Source organism: Sapajus apella, unplaced genomic scaffold, assembly GCF_009761245.1.
Source record: "Sapajus apella isolate SASKATOON/1434 unplaced genomic scaffold, GSC_monkey_1.0 scaffold33, whole genome shotgun sequence".
Classification (NCBI taxonomy): Eukaryota; Metazoa; Chordata; class Mammalia; order Primates; family Cebidae; genus Sapajus; species Sapajus apella.
In genome coordinates, this window is record NW_022436973.1 from 7,878,236 (window position 1) to 7,886,046 (window position 7,811).

General features: G+C 44.8%; 1 protein-coding gene across 7 annotated transcripts in view; it reads right to left on the bottom strand.

Moving 5' to 3' along the window:
- CEP250 (centrosomal protein 250) overlaps positions 1–7,406 on the bottom strand; it is a 57,551-nt gene extending 50,145 nt beyond the window's left edge. For 4 of the 7 annotated variants that reach the window (XR_004274091.1, XM_032295133.1, XM_032295142.1 and 1 more), the window contains exons 1-2: positions 7,293–7,392; positions 1,815–1,937 (exon numbers count right to left, since the gene is read on the bottom strand). The gene's annotated coding sequence lies outside the window, so the exon portion shown is untranslated. Of the gene's footprint in view, positions 1–1,814; positions 1,938–6,313; positions 6,403–7,292 lie in introns of those variants that run through there. The other 3 variants (XM_032295134.1, XM_032295136.1, XM_032295135.1) reach the window with 3 other exon arrangements.
- Between the last annotated feature and the right edge of the window lie 405 nt (positions 7,407–7,811).

Here is a 7,811-nt window from a genome sequence, read left to right on the forward strand (position 1 = left end):
ATAGACACAATTACAATATACAATGTGGCATGTGAAATAATAATAATAAAATAGTATGAGGAAACAAAGGAAGAGAACTTCACCCAGCTTGGGGAGCTGTGAACTGTGTGAATCATCATCATTATCATAGTTAATACTTGCTGAGTGCTTCTGGAGGGCTGTTGCTTTAAGTGCTTTATATGCATTATGTCATTTTGTCTTTACAAAAATCTTGAAACCTTCCAATGCCTTCCCATTACACTTCATCGAATGTACTATTACAACTCTTTATATATAGATGAGGAAACTGAGGCTTAGAAAGGTTAAAAAAACTTGTACCAGGCCACACAGCTTGCATGTGGTTGATGAGAGATTTGAACACAAGTAATCTGACTGACAAAGAAAAGGGGTAGCAGGCATTTTAGGCAAGGGATCCAAAAGAGAGAAGGAACCAGTGGAGGCAGGATAGCCAAACCCCCTCACCCACCAGGAGCTGGGCCAAAAACAGGGCAATGGGCCACCGCAGGCAGAGGCGACCAGCTTAACGGTGACCTTCAGAGATACCCAGGAGAGGGGAAAGCATGGTGGTAAAGAAGAGTTCTGGGTGCTAGTCCAAGCTCTGCCTCCAATGGGTTCTGTGACCTCAGATGTGCTACTTCCCTTTCTCGTCCAGAAATGAGGCCATTGAGCTACATGACATCTGAGTTACTTAGGCCTCCAAAACACACAATTATCCTGTAACTTGGGCCAGGGAAAGAGTTCTCTTATTTTATGACTTTCACCAGCAGGGCTAAGGAATTATTTGTATTTTCAACTACCTATTAACAAAATGGTATATACAGCAAATGCAAACCTAACATTTGCATACAGTAGAAATTTCAAGGGCCCCAAATCCTTTTAATGCACCAAACTAACGATTTCCCACATCCTGGCTCAAATGCCACATCCTATCATGTCCTTCCAGATGAACCCAGGAAGAGTTCATCACTTTTATAGCTATATACACAGGGAGAATACGTATGCTCTGATGTCTACTGTACATTTTATCATCATTACTTGTTAACTTTCTCTGCTAATCCATGAGCATTTCAAAGGCAGAAGCCATCTAATTCATTTTAATTAAAAGTTGTCAACAATGTCCAATGAAGAAATGCGTGTGAGCCTCACTCCTGGCAGAGCTAAACCTTAGGCCAGAGATTACAAATCAGTGCCCTGCTAGCTCTTTTCAGCCATTGTGTGGCCCACACAATTGTTTTTAAGAATTCAAATTAGATGCCAACATTTGTCACTGGGAGAATGTATATAAAATCCATATTTCTGGCTCCTTTGGAAAATCACAATACGTAGTGATGTTTGACCCATATTCCCATAAGGCAACAACCAGTCGTCCAGGTGAATAGGCCTTTAGACAGCGCATGTGTCCCACACAGGTGAATAGTACCTGCGCCCTTTACTCAGGGAATGTGCTCTCCAGTACATCGTGGCCTCCCCTAAACACACATCGATTCTCTCCTTCACAATGATCACATATTTCAGTTGTCATTTACCACTGCAACTATGCTATTGTTTCTGTTATAGTAGCACTACAGAGGAAAACTCAGCTTACTAATTTACATGACCTCCTGAACAATCAAAGATACTTAAGTTTGCAGAGCCTGTACTAGGCAGTAAGGAAAAGGCATAAAGTAGAAAGAATAAAATGGCACCAATAAAGACCTGGTGGCACCAGTACTCTAGGCCTCTTCCCAGCCTATGAACCAGGGTAATACAACCTTTCCCCATACTACGACACCCTTCTTTTCAGCCTTTTTGCCAACGCTGTGTGACCAACTCACCATGATGCTGTGAAATGCTGGCTCTGTTGAGTTCAATGAAGCTCAATCCCTTTCTGCTGGTTGGAGGCACAGACCTTCCAGGAAACTGTTCTCTTATCCCAGGATTTCTGCCAGCAACTCTACCTACAACAATGTAGATCCAAGTTGCTTCAAGGGAACTGTGGAGCCTTTTCTCTCCTAGTACTGTGAGGGCTGAGCCAGGCTTTTGCATATAATGGGAGTTTATGAGGCCCTAAAGTCCCCCTGACACTTTGTTGAATCCTTATCCCAAAACATTAAGTTGAACCACATGAAATTGCTAATATTATCCTATTATTATTATTATTATTATTTTTAGAAAAAGCATCTAGCTCTGTCACCCAGGCTGGAGTACAGTGGTGCAGTAATAGCTCACCGCAGCCTCAAATTCCTGGACGGAAGGGATCCTCCAGCCTCAGCCTCCAGAGTAGCTGGGACAACAGGTGTATGGTACCATGCCATTTTTTTTTTTTTTCCTGTAGAGAAAAGGTTTTGCTATGTTGCCTAAGCTTTGTCTCAAACTCCTTGTTTCAGGTAGCCATCCTCTGGCCCAACCCTCTCAAAGTGCTGGGATTACAGGTGTGAGCCACCAAGCCCAGCCCTATCCATTATTTTTTACCTACAAAAATGACAATTTCATGTAGTTCAACCTAATATCTCTAATAAGCAGTCCTGTCACACATAGTTCCATGAATCCTCATTAAGTTTTCTTTTAGGATAAGGCTGTCAGTAACTTGTAAACATTATTTGCAAGGTGGTATTAGTAATACTTCAGCAAATAAATGAAATTATATTAGAATAATATAATTGTTCTACTTTAAGAGATAACCAAACATTTTTAAAGCTATTTATAAATTTAGTCCAACCCCCCTCATCTTACAGATAAGGAAACTGAGGTTAGAGAGATAAAGCAACTTCATTTTGTTTCTATTTTTATATATCCCACTTATCTCAAAAAATGATTTGCATGGCCAGGTGCAGTGGCTCACACCTGTAATCCCAGTGCTTTATCTCAAAAAATGATTTGCATGGCCAGGTACAGTGGCTCACACCTGTAATCCCAGTGCTTTATCTCAAAAAATGATTGGCATGGCCAGGTGCAGTGGCTCACACCTGTAATCCCAGTGCTTTATCTCAAAAAATGATTTGCATGGCCAGATGCAGTGGCTCACACCTGTAATCCCAGTGCTTTGGGAGGCTGAGGCGGGAGGATCACTTGAGGTCAGGAGTTCGAGACCAGCCTGGCCAACATGATGAAACCCCATGTCTACTAAAAACAAAAAATTAGCCAGGAATGGTGGTAGGTACCTGTAATCCTAGTTACTTGGGAGGCTGAGGCAGGAGAATTGCTTAAACCTGGGAAGCAGAGGTTGCAGTGAGCCAAGATGAACTCCAGCCTGGGTGACAAGAGCAAGATCCTATCTCAGCAAAAAAAAAAAAAAAAAAAAATTTGCATTATAGCAAATATACCATACTAATGTAAGATGTTCCTAAAAGGGGAAACTAGGTGCAGAGTATATAGGAGCTCTCTCTACTATACAATTTTTCTGTATCACTAAAATTGTTCTAAAAAATAGTTTTTAAAAAATGATTTGAAGTTTTTAAAAACCAAACTAATCCTCATAAAACTAAAATTTATTACAATAAGAATAAAAGGGAAGAAACAGAGAAAAATTATCTCAGGAATCAAATTCCTCAAGACACATTTCAGCATCCTTTTATGAACATACTGACATCAGATCTGCTAGGAATAAAGTAGCAGAGCCCCCAAAGGAAAGGTAAGTTTCAATGTGCCAGAGAAAGTGAGAAGAGCAGTGGTTTGCAAATTGTAACAAACTGGATTGCATTCAAATTAGATAATGAGTGTCAGTATACTTCTAAGCAGTAAACCACTAAGCCAATGTTATTGTTACTGCAGAGAAAGGGAAAGGAAGATTCACTTCTTTTGTACATTAATTTATCCCATAAACACTCATGAATTTCAACTCAGTACCAGGAGTCTGCCACAGTGGTACAGAAATGAACAAGACCTACCTTCCTACTTTTGCTATGAATCAGACGGTGAAGACAGCACCCTTATTAAAGACCAATAGCCACCTGTGAGCCTAGAGTGGAAAGTGACAGAGAGTGAGATAAATTATGTATTTGGTCCTCTCTCATCTGAAATACTCTGAAAGGAGTATTTAAGTAAAGTTTAAAAGAGAAGCGCCACCACCACCTAAACTTGGAATAGAGGCATAACTGCCACAAGGACTAAGATATGGAATGGTATTAAATAATTTGTCACTTAAAGCAAAAACAGAAAAATATTTAAGGACACAAATATTTTATTTCTTGAGGAAGAAACTACAGTATAGACATTTGTGTACAGAGACAATTTATGTTTCTTTCTTTTTTTTTCTTTTTGAGAGAGAGTCTTGCTCTGTCGCCCAGGCTAGAGTGCAGTGGCACAATCTCGGCTCACTGCAACCTCCACCTTCTGGGTTCAAGCGATTCTCCTGCCTCAGCCTCCTGAGTAGCTGAGATTACAGGCACACACCACCACGCCCAGCGAATTTTTTTTTTTTTTTTGTATTTTTAGTAGAGATGGAGTTTCAGCATGTTGGCCAAGCTGGTCTCGAATGTCTGACCTTGCGATTCAGCCACCTCGGCCTCTCAAAGTGCTGGGATTACAGGCGTGAGCCACTGCGCCCATTGACAATTTCTATTTCTTATGAAACAAATTAGCAGGCAGTTCCTTATTTAAATCTCATGTGGGACCTCTCTCTGTTGTTCTCCTCCAACCTCTGGCCTCTCCTACTCAATCTCCTTTGCTGCCTTTTCTCATCTCTCCAATATCTAAAGTTTGGAAGCTCCAAGGCTCAGGCTTCAGACCTCTTCTCCATCTCCATTCGTTTCCAAGGTAATCTTATCCAGTTTTTTTTTTTTTTTTTTTTAATTTTAAAGACAGAATCTGGCTCTGTCACCCAGGCTGGAATGCAGCATGATCTCAGCTCACTGCAACCTCTGCCTCCTGGGTTCAGGCAATTCTCATGTCTTAGCCTCCCAAGTATCTGGGATTACAAGCCTGCACCACCATGACCAGCTAATTTTTTTGTATTTTTATTAGAGACAGGGTTTCACCAAGGCGGGAGGATCTCTTGAGGCCAGGAGTTCGAGACCAGCCTGGAAACATAGGGTGATCCCATTTCTCAAAAAAAAAAAAAAAAAATGCTGGCTATGTGGCATGCACCTGCAGTCCCAGCTACTTGGGAGACTGAGGCAGGAGGGCTGCTTGAGCCAAGGAGTTCAAGGCTGCAGTAAGCCGTGATCACACCACTGCACTCCAGCCTGGGACAAGATGCTATCTTAAATAAATAAATATCACCCCTCCACATAACACTGGTACTTTTATTTTCCTTACCATGCTTTTTCTGTCCCTATCTAATTATTATGTAATATACTTACTAAAATGCAAATTCCACAAGTACAAAAGCATTGTTTTATTGAATTCTGTATTCCCAGCTCCTACCTAAAACATACCCTGTTTTATAACAAGTGCCCATTATTACTATTATAGGACATTAGGTTACATGATCCATATTATCACCAATGGTCTTGCAAAATGCTAACAAGCTCTATTAGCCACCTAAAAAGCAAAAAATAGGCTGGGTGTGGTGGCTCATGCCTGTAATCCCAGCACTTTGGGAGGCTGAGGCAGACAGTCAGGAGTTCGAGACCAGCCTGACCAAAATGGTGAAACTTATCTCTACTAAAAATACAAAAATTAGTAGGGTGTGGTGGCGTGTGCCTGTAATCCCAGCTATTTGAGAGGCTGAGGCAGGAGAATTGCTTGAACCAGGGAGGCAGAGGTTGCAGTGAGCCAAGATTACACCATTGCACTCCAGCCTGGGCAACAGAGCGAGACTCTATCTCAAAAAAAAAAAAGAAAAAAAAGAAAAGTTGAGGGGGAGGGAGAGATATATCTTATAACCTGGTCAGTGGCGGACCAATGACTGAACCCCAATCTGATTCCAAATTCTACACCCTCTCCATTACATTAGCTGCCTCCTAAAGCATGGACTACAGAGTCACAGCTCTGTGAGGGGCACTTCCTAAACAGTGAGGACACTTATGTCTGCAGATTTCTTTTGGAAAAGGAGAAAAGAAAGGTAGAATATGACTAAAGGAACAGAGGGTGCACTAGTAGCCTTGGTTTTGTTGTGATCTCTATAAATTTGGGAACACCAAGTCTCCTTTCTAAGCTTTCTCAGTAAGATGCTGATCACAATCCTACCCTCCAATATAACTCCTGGGGCCAATGTAAAAATCATTTCAACCAACGTTTATTAAACCCAAAAGCAATCTAGTCAAGTTATCAAATGCCCTGGGAACAGTTTCCCAGCTCCGCCCATTTATTAGTTGTAGGACTCCAGGCAAATTGCTTTTTCTGAGTAGGTTTTTCTTCATGGGTAAAACGTGAAGATATACAAAGAACTCACCCCATAGGATTGTCGGGAAGATTAAATGGGCCCTTGGCCGGGCGCGGTGGCTCACGCCTGTAATCCCAGCACTTTGAGAGGCCGAGGTGGGCGGATGACCTGAGGTCAGGAGTGCGAGACCAGCCTGACCAACTTGGAAAAACCCCCTCTCTACTAAAAATATAAAATTAGCCGGGCGTGGTGGCGCATGCCTGTAATCCCAGCTACTCGGGAGGCTGAGACAGGAGAATCGCTTGAACCCGGGAGGCAGAGGTTGCAGTGAGCCGAGATCGCATCATTGCACTCCAGCCTGGGCAACAAGAGCGAAAACTCTGTCTCAAAAATAAAAAATAGGCCCTTATGTGTAATGCATTCAGTAGCACCTGACAATTTGTGACCATTCCGTACAATGAGCCATGACTATTATCATCACGTGCTAGATCCTGGGATATACAGATGAAAAGGGCAAGGCATAACGTCTAACGAACGAGCTCACGGTGTCAAAGAGGGGCAGGAAAGGAGCAGCGAATGCAAAAACCGAGAAGCGAATGCAGCTGCGCCTGGAGAAGGCGGCTGAGAAGTGATACTCGAGCAAGTTACAGAAGAACGGGAGCTCCAGAGTGGGGCGGCGGGTGGGACTGGGCTTTCAGGCAGATCACGTGCAAAGCCGCCAGGGCGCAGGGAGCCAGAGAGGCTGGGGGGCGGGAGAGCGCGGCGCCTAGCCCTCACAGCCCGGGACTGGGGCCATTGGGCACGAGGGTCGGAAACCTGTCCTTCGGAGCCGACTGGCAGCTTAGCGTGCTGGCGGCGGCGGGAAGCTGAGGCAAGCGGGCCCCGGGTCCTACGACGCGTCCCAGCCCTTCTCTGGGCCTCGGGTTCTCCCCCCCAGGTAACAAGAGGCCGCTGCCGGAACGGGATTCCCTCAGGTGCCCTAGGCGGGCGGATCTCTGGGCCTCTGACGGTTAACCGGAGCACCTCCCGCCTGCCCCTGAGGCCCCACCTCACCACGCTGCGCTCCCGCAGACGCCTGGCTCGATGCTTAGCACTGGAGTTGCTGCAGCCGCTGCTAAGGCCTGGCCGGGGCGCGGGGCGGGGCCCTGCCACCCCCAGGCCGAGGGGCAGGCCCCGCCCCCCAAACTCCCGCCTTTGGGAGGGGCCCGCCCCGCCAAGTCCTGCGCCTATAGGCAGACTGCGCCGGCGCAGGGCCTCCCGCCATGTTGGGTATTGGCAGCCGACTTACCAGAGTAGGCCCAGAAGGAAAGGGGGTATTAGTTGTAGACTTATAAGATCCCTCGCCAGAAATGAGGACCGTCAGAGTCTCTGGATTCGCGAAAGGGACGTTTCGGAAGCAGAAAAAGAAACTGCCCTCAATCATCTCCCTTTTGGTTCAGAATTACGTACAACGCATGTGCAAGTTCTCCCGGTTCTAGGTGCGCCTGCGCACAGCTCCACCCACAAACAAGACTCAATTACAGCTGTGTGAGAAACAGAGGGGCTCGCTGGTACCGGTTAGCGGTTA